Source organism: Gossypium arboreum, chromosome 9 (genome assembly GCF_025698485.1).
Source record: "Gossypium arboreum isolate Shixiya-1 chromosome 9, ASM2569848v2, whole genome shotgun sequence".
NCBI classification, from domain to species: Eukaryota; Viridiplantae; Streptophyta; class Magnoliopsida; order Malvales; family Malvaceae; genus Gossypium; species Gossypium arboreum.
The window spans coordinates 10,013,672-10,027,990 of NC_069078.1; the positions used below are offsets into that span (position 1 = coordinate 10,013,672).

Below are 14,319 nucleotides of genomic sequence, written 5' to 3' on the forward strand. Positions count from 1 at the left end.
GTACTCGAATCTTGATGGGTCTATTTTCATATGGACGAAACGAAATGACCATATGAGCTGTATTTTGAGAGATATTCAAGATTTCGTGAGACAGGGCCAGAACAGTTACTGGATCCTCTGTTTCGACTTTGAAAATTTACCATAAATTATCCAGAAACAATTAGAAGTCATGCCTTATATGCATAGATTCCCATTTGAGTCTAGTTTCATTAGAAACAAACGGCATGAGCATTAGATCTCTGTACGAGATGATATCCAGGTCGTAATGTGCAAAGGTCAGTGTAGTCGAACCCTGAAACAGGGGTGACTTTAACTAATAAACTGTACCAATTGGCCCGACCAAAAATTCTAGAAATAAATCCATGGATGGATATATGAGTCTAAATTCGGGTAAAATTTACGTATTTGGTTTTCGAATTCTGGAACTCGAGATATGATTTTTAAGGTGGCAGTGACGCAGTTAACTAGCCTGCCTGGAACAGAAAAAGGAAAACAAAAAAAAAAAATCCAAGAGAGGAATAAGTAAAGTAAGCCCGGTAACACCTCGTGGTCAAATCCGGTGACGGTCACGGGTTTGGGGTGTTACAACCGCGCCTATGAATACTACAGCCGCGAGTTCCGTGAGCACTCATTGTATTTTTAGTTTTATCTATATTATAAAATTTTATGCATCAATTTTAGTGTTTATTAGCAGATATTTTATGCTCAAGTTATCAGAAGCTCAGAAATATTTCAGAGGTTTCAGTCTCTAACTAACTCAGTACAGTTTCAGAAAGTACTAACTACAATGTTTTCTAAGTTTAGACGTACTTACAGGATCAGTGTCGGAGACTCGGTGTACCATATACTTACTCAAAATGATCCAAGTACTTGGAAACTAGTTTTCTTCAAAACACCATTTTGGGACCCAAAATTCATAGCTCGAGTTTTACAATCTGACTCTAATACCACTAAATGTAACACATCAAACTCGGCCTAAATGTTATGGCCAAACTCGGGAGTGTTATGAAGAAGGGTTTTAAAACTGACAATACTTTGATAAAATCATGTTCAGTTTTTTGATAAATCGTTTAGGTATTGTAAAACATATTCGTTTATACATATACATTACTGAAACCATTTTAAGTTATTCTTTAAAATTAGCCATCTATTTCGCAGTAGAAGTTTGGAAATCGTTTAAAACAAAACCAAGCTCATTTTCCAAAAAAACCATTTGTTAAAACCATTTGTTTGCGTAATGTTTTTGTCAACGCTGCGGAAAGGAAAGCAAAACAAAATCCAGATCGAAAAGTTAAAGCCATATAGTCCAAAGAGTTCCAAGAGTTACAAACTTTCAAGAAAACCAGCTTTTAAAATAAAACCATTATTACTAAAAAAAATTAGATCTCAGTTAAGTGGTCACTGTTGAGCCTCTACCGCACAGACCCGCCTAAGTCTATAGATTACCTGAACAGAACAGACAAACAGATGTGAGTTCTTGAAAACTCAGTGTGTAACCCAACAGAAATAGCCATGCAATATACACAATACTTCATATACAATCAGATACAGATTTGGACTTAAGTCCATAACAGATACAAATGTCAGAATCAGATAAACAAAACATATATACAGAATCCTACCTCTATCCTTTACACACCATATCCGTCCATCCCATCACACCATGTGGGGTTAAAAATACCCACCCATCCCTACACACCATATAATGTCGACGCGACACATAATAGATAATATGCTGTCAAACTACCAGAATATAGGCGAAAGGTTGCCGTATAGATCACTTCCTCCACATATACAAATCCCACCCCAAACACAGATATAAAATACAGAATTAACAGAATTAACATGCCTAATTTTCTCATATTTAGATAACATATTTACATACTCAATAGAACAGTCATACATACATATCAGTGTCCTACTCAAATTAGTTTATCAGAATATCAGATCACATGAATTAGAGTTTGGTTAGTCCTTACTGACCCTAAGGTAGGTCCACAATCGATCAGAATGGCCTGTGCGACCTTAATGAAAATTTTAGAATTCTGGGCCCATATGCCCTTGTTGGCCCACACGTCCCTGTGGCCCATACGCCCAAATTGGCTTGCCCGTGTGGCCCACATGCCCAAATTGGCCTTGCCCGTGTGGCCCACACGGCTTAGCCAAAATCCACACACCCATGTGGAATGCCCATGTGGCCCACATGGCCACACTCACACCGTCACACAACCGTGTCTTACGCATGGTCACGCCTTCATCAGTCACATGGCCGTGTCTCGCACACGGCTAGCCACATAGGTGGCCACACTCTCATGTGGCGTCGAAAGACTCCATTTTTGGCTTTCCTCGAAACTCGATTTTACGTGTTAGAAGTACACACTTGGTTCGATTTTGATGCGAAAGTAATCCCGAGACCTCTTAAAGCTAAAAATAGTATACCAAACACCATTTTAGTAATTAGTTTACAAATTTAAACTAGAATTTGATCTCGACTTAAGGCCTCTCAAAATCGAACTACTCGTGAAACACTTACAACCAACAAGTAGAAACCAATTAATACTCAAACCTCTGGAGGAGCAATAGCCGCTTCTTGTCTTTCCCCTAATCGAGAAATAATAAACACTATCAATAGATTTCGTTAAACATAATCAATTTCCCCCACAACATAAAACGCTAAAAGAAAACCACTCGATAGCTTGCCTATTCGGACGAATTTACAAACCCCAAAAGTATAACAACAACAGCATGTACGACAGCTAGAATTGAAGAAGAAAAAGAAAAGATGGAAAAGAAGAGAAAGAAGAACAAAAAGTAACGACAGAGAAAAGGGAAAAAAAAGAATTTTGGAAAAACAAAAGAATTAAAATGAAAAATTAATTCTTCCAAAATCCCAACTCCCCACAACCCCATTAACTACCAATCCCACTAAATCCGATCACTAATTTCATCCAACTATCTCAGAATTCCAACTCCACCGAAACTCTATCACACAACCGAGCAAAAATCAACACCCACGCTCATGCAGTGCCTTCAACACGAGATCTTAGGCAAGCTAACACTTTATCACTCAAACCAGTAGACTTATTCTAATATGATTTACCAAACAATAGAATAAAAGCCAAACCGCCAAGGAATAGGCTAGAGTCAAAATGACAAAAATTTCTAAAAGTGGGACTTGAACCCAAGACCTCATACACACACCAAAACACTTCGCCACTGAAGCAAATACACATTTATATCAAGATTTACAAAAGAAAAAATAAATTATTCAAGGCGTTACAAAATTAACAAAAAAATATAAATGTTGTGAGTTAAAAAAGTTATTTTGCTTTTGACACTGTTAACTTTAACAACAAAATTAGATAGAATGACCGAAATTTTTAAATAAAAAAGTATGGGGACTAAATATCTCAAAACTAAAGTCTAAAGACTAAATCTTAAAATTTAAAAGTACATAGTTAAACTTTTAGAGGAAACAATTATTAATACAGATTTTTCTTCCTTATTTTTAGCATTTTTAGATGGATTTGAATTTTTTCATGAAGAAAAAGTTAAAAATTAGGAGGAAAAATCTGATTTAGTGTTAGAAAGGGATAAGAATTACATGGAATCACAATTTTCATACCATCCATTTTCATTAATATTGGACTTTTCTATTAAATTCACCAAACAAATATTACTGAGTTATTTTTAATCATATTGCACTTGGTATTTAACTTTGTAGTAAGTTATCATACAATCAATGCCATCGCTTTGAACTTATTTAATCATATCGCACTAGTTCTTCAGGCTATCAGACATTTACTCCCATCGCTTGGAGATCCTAGTCATCAGTCCATTCTTGGTGTGCTGGACAACCGATACGGCCGGAACAACCGGAGTTTCTTCCATTACATGAATATGATAATTGTAAATTAGAGCAGATGCCACGGCTTTCATCTGAATAAATGATGTTTCCTTCCCCGAACATATCCTAGGCCTGCACCAAAAGATAAGAACTTGTATGATGGCTCATGTTTGATCTCTCATCTCTCATTAATCCATTTCTCAGGCTTGAATTCATAGCAATCTTCTCCCCAGGTTGACTTCATTCTTCCCATTGAATACACACTAAACAAGACTTTTGTCTTTGGATGAACTGGATGCCCACTTGGAAGCATGTCTGTTTGACAGGTTCTTTGTGATTGAAAGGGACTGGAGGATACAACCTTAATGCCTCACACAATGCTCCATGGAGATAAACCAAATTCTTTACCTCATCGACATTGAATAGCCGCCGCCTTTTGGTTTCAGCTATTGGTATTTTTGATTCAAGTTCTTCTATGATCTTGTTTTCCAGTATTGGATGCTTGGAAACCAGCCAAGTGAACCAAGTAAGAGCAGTGCTCGTCGTGTCCTTCGCAGCAATTATCATATTCAAAGCGGTGTCTCTCAAGAACTTATCATCACATATCAAACCTGTTGATTCCTTTTCAGTTATGTATGATGTTAATAGATCCACACCATCTACTGATACCAACTCCTGGTTCAGCTTGTTCGCTTCTTTTCTTTTCTGACATGTATATTCAGCTAATACATCATCAAGAACTTTCCATGACTTCTTGTATTTCCCTTCTTGTCCTATGTTCAACCACTTCTGCAACTTAGTAAAGCTTCGTGGTCTAACATGCCGATAAAGTATTGCTTGCTCGAAATAATCCACGGCCTTGGAGAAAAGAACTTGAGGGAGTTCAAGGGAGAGGCAACTAGGATCATAACCGGTAACCAAGATGCATGCAGAATCAAACGTGAACCTTCGAAAAATGTCTTCTAAGTTGATGACCAAGCCATGTTTAGCAGCATGGTCAATGATGGGCATCAGCCCCATTTCCACCTTGTCTCGGATAGTCCTCAACAAGAATTGGTGGAAAAGGTGATGTCTCATGAATCCTTGAGCTGTTATCCGCTGGTTTTTCCACAAATCCATGTCGGAGTTGAAAATCCCGTCTCCTAAGATATCAAACATCTGCTTGAATTCAGGCCCTTTGGGGAAGTTGTCAAAGTTGCAACTCATAACGTAGCGAGCATTGGCAGGGTCACATGTCGCCACCAAGTTCATCTTAGCAAACCAAGGGCCTTCCCAAACAACAGTGCCCTCGTAGCTTTCTAGAATCTCAGTACACCAGTCTTGGACCCGATGAACGTTGAGGAGAAGCTCAACAATGGCAGCAGAACTCTTTGGACACCCGTTTTTATATCTCACCAAGCGTTATAGAAACAGAAAGGAAATGAGAGCCAAGAAGAAAACTCTGTAATGCCAAGGAATTGATATCGCCAAGTTCAGGCAAATTCCTTGTTATTGTTAATTCGATTTATTGAGTGAAGTTGGATGCATTAATTGAGCGAAAAACAAATACTTTTAACCAATTTTCAATTGGATATAATTATATGGAAGAGGGTAAGAATTGAAGTTATAAATTTAACTATCTTAAGAATTTCCAAACACTTCATAATGGTTTAACTTTAAATTTCTTTATATATATTTAAGTTATAAAATTATACTATAAGCATAAACACATATGAATATTTGAATAATTATAATTAAAAATTTTAAAGTTATATCATAAATATAAAAAATAATTTATGTATATTTTATAAAATTATAACAAAAATTTATATTAATTAAATCTTAAAAATTTCTAAAGTTATATCTAAAAAGTATATTATAAAAATAATTTGTGAGTTATAAAAATATTATAAAAAGTATTATAATATACTTATATAAAAAGTTATGACAAAAAATATGGTCGTAACTTATTTACATATCCATGTTATATATTATATAAAATAATATATTTATTTATTTAAAAATGTTATAATTTTTTACCATATCGTAGGATACAATACCATTTAAGAGAATGGAGTTAGAAACAAACACTAGAGATAGACCATGAATTCTTTAATTTAAGAAATTTATATGTTAAAGAGGAACAACCTAACATATGGAATGCTAGAGCAATTAGATAAAATTATATATGATGTTTATTTTTTCGTTATTTTTATTAGTTAGGGGTAAGCAAAAAAAAAAAAACCAAATCGAAAACCAACCAGACCCGAGGTATTTGGATTGTTTTTGGAATGGAAGTCAAAAAATGGTGAAAATAATTTAAAAGTTCTTTAAAATTTTTTGTTTTTAGAAATATTTATGAAAAAGATCTTAAAGTTTTGTCAAGCAATAATCAAAAGTCATAAAACAAAGCTCATTTTATTAAATAAGTCTAAAAAATAAAAAAAATGGAAAAACCAAGAACCGAATTGAATTATGATGGACGGTTCAAAAATTTTAAAAAACCCGATCAAACCGATATCATCCCTACTATTAATAATCATATTATCAGTTACCAATGATTTTAAACCAACCGATACTCTAATCGATCAGTCTACTGATTCGATTAAAAAATTATTAAAAATTAAAAAAATTAATTTAAAAAACCTGATTAAACCAATTTTTTAGTCGGATCAACCAGTTCATATCGGTTTTTGACCTAATCTATTTAAAGTCACTCTTCAGACCAACCCCCCGATTAATTCCCAATCCAACCAGTCTGATTGGCCAATCTAGTTCAGTCCAAACCATATTGTCAATTACTTTCTCGAATTAACATATTAGATATTATTTTAATTTAATTTTTATCACTCGTTTTAAATTTTTATTATAATGATAATTTTTATAATAAATATATATTTTTAAAATGATGAAATATATAGTTATATAATAATAATTTGTACTATTAAATATGACATAAGAAATTACGATGTAATTATAATATGTTAGCAAAACACATTCAGAAAATTATAGTTATTTGTAACTATAAAAGAGCGCAATTATTACCCATGGAATTATACTTTTATTCAATTACCATGTGTTGTTAAATCCTACCTTAATTCAATCAAATTGCTAACTAAAAATATTATTGTATTAAGTTATCATGTTTTATGCCAAAAGGTAGCAATGATTTTATTTAAGGGTTGAAGTATTAAAACAATATTTGTTGTATGGTTGTCGAATCCTCAGTCTTTTCACGTATGGCTGTCGGATTCATCCACCAGCCTAGTTATGCGTTGTCTGGATTTTTTTTTTTTGTCTATCTTCATTTGTCTAGACTCCATCATGCCACTCTACAACTTTCCATTTGTCCCGCTCGCTTGGCTTGCTCATTCTACCTTCACTTACCATAAAATATAACTTCCCTTGATCAAGCTTATTAGGGGAACTCACAGATATATCACAACAGTTATCCCTTAAGTTTTCTTCACATCTTTCCTTTTTTAAATTACCACATTTAAATATTCTCATTATCAGTTTGTTATTTTCTAAGTCAATGGTAGACCTAGATATATGGCTAAGAAGGGTTTTCCTAACAAAATAGGGATTTTACAATCTTCTTCAAAGTCTAGAATTACAAAATCTACTGAGATGATGAAATTACACACTTTAACCAATACATCTTCAAGCAGACCTTTTGGTTGTACCAAAGACCTATTAACTAGTTGTAGTGTGATAATAGTATTTTTAAGTTCCCATAACTTATCAAGTTAATACTGGCTCCTAGGTCACATATGGCCTTGCTGAAGTGTATGTCCCCTATCTCTATCGGAATTGTGAAACTACCCAGATTTTTTAATTTTGAGGGTATCTTTCTGGTGATTATGCATTACAGGATGCGTCTTTGTTAATTTGTTCTCCCTTTTTAGTTTTCCTATACCTAGTCATTATTTCTTTTAAGTACTTTGCATATTTAGGAATTTTCTCTATTAGCTTGATAAGGGTTAAATTAACATTAAGCGATATAAATAAGTTTAGGAAACTTAGAAATTTTGCTTCATCCCTTTTTCATTTATCCTCTAACCGTGATAAGAATGGTACTATAACACCCCTCACCTGTATCTAACACCGGGACAGGGCTTAAGGTGTTACCAGACTTAAACATTCATAAACATATAAAACCGGGTTACTGAATTTCGCCCAAAATTAAAACTTCGAGAACATATGCTATTATCCCTTAAGCAGGCCATCGAGGCCTATAACTTACATTAAGGCGGTTCAGGACAAAACCGAAAACATTCGGTAAACTTTGGGCAACTTAATAAATTTCTAGCTTTGGAGCGCCACACACCTTTGTAGGTGGGCCGTGTGGATTCCCACGCCCGTGTGGCTTGGGGCACACCCATGCCCTTAGCCCGTGGGCAACATTGACTTTTAAACACGGCCATGGCACATGTCCATGCTGCCTGTCCGTGTTCAATACTGACTTTGGGACATGGCTATGGGACACGCCCGTGTGACCTACCCGTGTCCTATATTAACTCAAAATTTTAAATGTAGGGTGTAATATCCTGATTTTGGGCCTAGTCGGAATAGTGGTTTCGTGACCACAAAATCCGAGATATAAATAATTATTTTATGATTATTTTAAGGTCTATGATATGATTGCATGATTGTGTGAAAATTTCGTGAAGAAATTTTATGCATAAAGTGCTTAATTTGAAATTTGGGACTAAATTGAATAAATTGCAAAACTTGTGTTCTAGAAGTATTTTGCATAAAATTGAATTAGATTATTAATTAGAGGTCCTTAAAGAGTAATTTTACCAATTTCTAAGTCTATGGACAAAATTGGACATGGATGGAATTTTTGGAAAGTTTAGTAGTAAGGGCATTTTGGTCATTTAGGGTAAAATGAATTAAAATACAAAATTAAAAGCCAATTTTGCTCATCTTCAACCCCATGGCCGAATATAGCAAGGAGAAACCATGGCTAGGGTTTTCAAGCTTCCAAGCTCGATTGTAAGTCCGTTCTAGCCTCGTTTTTAATGATTTTTACGTTTTGGAGTCCCTAGCTCGATTTAGCTTATGCTAGCAATAATAACCTAGGGTTTATATTTGGAAAAATACCCATAGGTAAAATTTGTGTATTTTGGTGTTTTATGATAGAATATGAGGTTTTAAATTATGTTAGACAACTTGTGCTACTCGGTTTTAAGTGAAAATGAGCAAAAGGGCTTAATCGGTAAAAATACCTAATAGTCATAAGTACATGTTAGAGTGAGAATTTGATGTTGCCATAGAAGGGAAAAATGATCAGCATGTCATAAAACATAAGAAAATAGGCTGAATTTTAATTTACGAGCTTTGGGGCAAAAGTGTAAATATGCAAAAGTTTAGGGGCAAAATTGTAAATTTTCCAAAATATGATTTTGGGTCAATTTGAATAATGTGAGTCCTAATTAGACTATATTTTAAATGATAGAGCAAGGAAAACTGAAATTCGGGCTAAAATGGGGAAAATACCAAGTGGTGGACGAAATGGTAAAAATAGCCATTTTCGCATACGAGGTAAGTTCATGTGTAAGTAATGTAGCATAATGGTTATTTTTAAGTTATTGATGTTAATTATATGTTATGCTGAATTTTATTATGAAATGTATGCTTGTGGTTAATTTCAAATAATATGCAAATTATGCGAACTACTTGTTAAATATAATTGTTACCGAGTATTGATTTCGGCATTCTACGGAAGACGGCAAGGATAAGTGTTCGAGGAAAAAGCCCGTTTGAACCTTAGGAATAGATGAGGATACAAGTGACATGTCACTAGGATGGTTGAGCATCCGAACTCGTTGAGTTGAGTCCGAGTTCACTTATGGATGCGAGCGTCCGAACTCGTTGAGTTGAGTCTGAGTTCGTGATATGTAACTAGGCATCCAAACTCGTTGAGTTGAGTCCGAGTTCACTTATGGATGCGAACGCCCGAGCTCGTTGAGTTGAGTCCGAGTTCACTTATGGGCGGGTTACATGGTAGCTTGGCTACATATGTGGCACTTATGTGCAAACTTTCCATGTATCCGAATTATATTCGATGTGTTCAACGGTAAAGTTCTACTCAAATGGAGGAATACTCAAGATGAAAGGGACGTATTGGTAAGTGTTGTGAAATGGATACTTTGAACAGGTATGTACTTAACCCTCGGGTTGAAAACTCGATATAACAACAATATAGTAAGATGATAAATGAAAAGGTGATATGAATGTCTTGGTGATGATTATGCAAATGATGTTTTATGTTTGCTTATATGGTTATGTTACTTGCTATTTGCATGTGAGCTTACTAAGCATTTATGCTTACTCCTCCTTTTCATTCCTTGTAGTGTTGACAAGCCAGCTCGGAAATCGGAAACGGTCGGAGGCACGCCACACTATCCGTATACCATCTTGGCATAATGGCTTGTATATTTTGAGTATGGCATGTATAGCATTATAATCATTTTATATGTATGGTCTTATGATATGGTTATTGAGTGGTATGGAAATAGAAATGCTTAGTAATGATTAGCCATTGGAATGGCTAATCATGATCATATTTGGTATTATGTATGTCAAATTGCTAGCTAATCCATGGAAACCATGAAATAGGTAAAATTTACCATAAAATAGATTCAGACAGCAGCAGTGACGTGAGTTTGAAAAATCACTAAAAATAGTAGAAATGGAATTAAATAATGAATAAGTTATGGAATCGAATTTTGATGAGTCTATTTTCATATGGAATAAGCAAAACAGGTATATGAGCTATATTTTATGAGATGTTTAAATTTTTATGAAACAGGGCCAGAGCGATTTCTGGATCCCCTGTTCTGAATTTGGAAATTCACCATAAATTTTACAAAGATAATTAGAAGTCACGCTTTATATGTACAGATTCCTTATTGAGTCTAGTTTTATTAGAGACAAACGGAATAGTCATTGAAGGTCTGTATAGGGAGATATCTGATTCGTAATACACAGAGGTCAGAGTAGTTGAACCCTGAAACAGGGGAGACTTTAACTAATAAACTGTACTAATTGGCCCAACCAAAAATTCTAGAAAAAAATTAGTAGATATATATATGAGTCTAGTTTCAGGAAAAATTTACGGAATTGGATTTCGAGTTTTGTAACTCGAGATATGATTTTAAAGCGACTGTGATGCAGTTAGCCAGCTTGTCTGGAAATTTTAAAATGAATTGTATGAGCTGTTTAATTAATGAATTAAGTCCGTTAACACCTCGTGTTCGACTCGAAACGGTCTCGCACGGGTGTTACATTTAGTGGTATCAGAGCAGGTTTAGTCAGTTCTCGGACTAACCTAGCATGTGTAAAAGTTTAGCTATACATGCCAACGATCGTGATAGTGTGATGTCTTCCGACGCGTATAAGTACCGTCTTATTTAGAGTGGTACTCTCCAATCGAAGCTGCGCCAACCATGTTCAATGTTAAGTAAAGGTATTTGAGTAAAATTATGATTATGATAAGTCTCGGTTCAGAAAAGTATGAATAAAGGTTTATGATACATATGTGATAATATGTGAGATGAAAGTTCATGTTGTGATAAATATTCATATTTGCTTCATGCTCATATGATGTAGTGTATGTGGCTTACTTGATAAGATGAACGGAATAAATAGAAAGTAGTAGAGGTATGAATAAAGGTCATAATATTATGATACTGAATGAAAATGTCCTTGTCTTGATTGGATGTCGAATGTTGATGAATGTTAATGGTATATAATTTTATGAGGTAAAGGATTATAATGAAATGAACTTATCTATGTTAAATTGTTGGACTGAATTATATGATTGTAATGATATGTACGTGATGATGCACGAAATGAAAGTTGTGATTGTGATGCAAATATCTATGTTTGTTTGGCCTTATATAATGTCATGAGCATGAATTAATTTAATTAAATGAATGGATAAGTAAAGTGTCTAGAAAACATAGAATGTATGCATAAGTATATTGTCTAAATGGGACAATAGGAAAATTGGTGTAAGCCAACATGAATGAATGACATGATTTTGATGATGTTACTATGATGATGGAAGTTGTGTCATATGTGTATGTATAAGAAAGTCGAGTCGAGGTCCTACAACCCTCCCCTTACCAAAGTGGTACTTATAATGGAATTTCATGAGATTTGTATTGAATAAGTTTTGGTTGAGAACCCAAAGAGTTCAGTGATAGAATAATTATAAGTATGATCCGAGATTGAAAATGAGCTGATAAGTAAAGTCGAGCCGAAAGTATCGGATTGACGTAAAAATTATTGGAGTTATGCATCGTCCTAGTTAGAAAAGGAATTCTCCTTGGTAAATCGAATTACTCAAGTGCAAGGTCGAGAAAAGTGTAAATCGAAATTTATTCAGAATTGGCCTTTTTAGTGAATAGTTTAATATAAAATTTGTGACGGCAGAACTAGTTGGGGAAATGATATTTCAAATGTGAATTATCCGAGTGTGACAGCTTATGACCGGATGATTTATGATCTCTTTTGAGATGTTCTATGTGTTCACCCGTTCTTAGAAATATTTCTATGGCTATTGATCTTCGAAGAAATTCTTGTTATATGAGAATGTCTTCTAATTCGTGTTGGATGAAAGCATTGGTAGTCCTGATTGGTTTATAATTTATATTGCTCTATTTCATCGGGTATTCTATTTCATTTCATTCGATAAGAATTGATGAGAGAATTCATATGATATTATGATTCTGCTTTCTTCTACTTGATGCTTCATCCGATATATATGTATGGGAAGATATATTGATCTTGTTATATTTGATTTCGTGGGATTAAATAATGTTTTCTTTTGGACTTTCTTTCTTTGAAGAATTATCAGGGTATTCTGTATTTTCTCTATGAATTTGGTTTTCGATTCTCCGGCATAGTATCGTATCTTGGGTTTCTTTATCCTGGATCTCTTTATCTGAATTTCTTTATTCCGGTTTTCTATCTTGGATTTCTTTATTCAGTTTTCTTGTTATCTTTGTTCCATAATTTGTCAATTACGACTCATGTTCGAAGTACGTTCTTCAGCTCGTGATAATCATGTCAAATATGACTATACTTCTAATTTGATCTTGGTAATGTGGTGATTTTAGTATTGGGATTTTTTCTAATTTCTATGTAAGGATTTGACATCAGTAAAGGCATAGGTGATAAAAGCGCGAGTTTTAGTCGGTATGGTAAATTATTTATTTGAAAGATTTCATGTGACAATTATGTCAGGATTATTTTTCCCAAGTCTGATAATAGAATTTCATTTTGTACGTATAAAAGAGTAAATAGTTTGAACGAGAAGTGTATATTTATTAGAAAGAGTTGAATATTAGTTTAAGTCACTACGAATGATAAGGTTTCCATCTTGTGAAAGCTAAAATGTTTATTACATGTTGACAGAGTTCGGATAGATGAGAATATTGGTAACCGAAGCGTCTGAACTAGACTAGTCTACATTGAGCAAAGACTTCCTGACTTTCAGTAATGTATTGTTGTATGAATTGTGATGTGTTTCAAGACAGTGAGGTAATGTGATAGTTTAGAGCATCCGATGTTACATAAAATCGGAGTTGTTAAAGGGGTTAAAGCCGAGCATTGGGATCTATCAAAATTATCCTTGTCAATGTTGATATTGGGATGGAAATGAGAAGGATTATTCTTGAGGCCATATCAGAATTATTTCTATGGCGGAAAGAGGAAAATGTGATGTATCCTATTGTTAAATGTTTGGCGAGATCTATAAATCACATCTGTATTGAATGAATTCCTACTCATCAGATTCATGGAATTTCAGGTCTCTTTGATTGTCGGATTTCTTGGAATTCGGTCTCCATTAAATCAAGTTGAGATCCGGTTTTATGTCATGATATCATGGGAAATTAAGAAGGGTTGAAAATTTAAGAACAGTTGAGAGTTGAGACTGTAAGCTTTTAGATCATATGAGAAATTGAAGAGATGTATTGGAGGTACAGTCTAAGTGCAAGTTCTTCGGCACCAAATATGAGATTAAAAGTGAAGCCCACTTTTCTAGTAAGATTTTCGGGGACGAAAATCCCTGAAGGGGGGGAGAGTTGTAATATCCTGATTTTGGGCCTAGTCGAATAGTGGTTTCGTGACCACAAAATCCGAGATATAAATAATTATTTTATGATTATTTTAAGGTCTATGATATGATTGCATGATTGTGTGAAAATTTCGTGAAGAAATTTTATGCATAAAGTGCTTAATTTGAAATTTGGGACTAAATTGAATAAATTGCAAAACTTGTGTTCTAGAAGTATTTTGCATAAAATTGAATTAGATTATTAATTAGAGGTCCTTAAAGAGTAATTTTACCAATTTCTAAGTCTATGGACAAAAATTGGACATGGATGGAATTTTTGGAAAGTTTAGTAGTAAGGGCATTTTGGTCATTTAGGGTAAAATGAATTAAAATACAAAATTAAAAGCCAATTTTGCTC

The 14,319-nt window shown here is 34.1% G+C and overlaps 1 pseudogene; it reads right to left on the minus strand.

Moving 5' to 3' along the window:
* Positions 1 to 4,025: 4,025 nt before the first annotated feature.
* LOC108465701 (alkane hydroxylase MAH1-like) lies at positions 4,026 to 6,616 on the minus strand (annotated as a pseudogene).
* Positions 6,617 to 14,319: the final 7,703 nt, after the last annotated feature.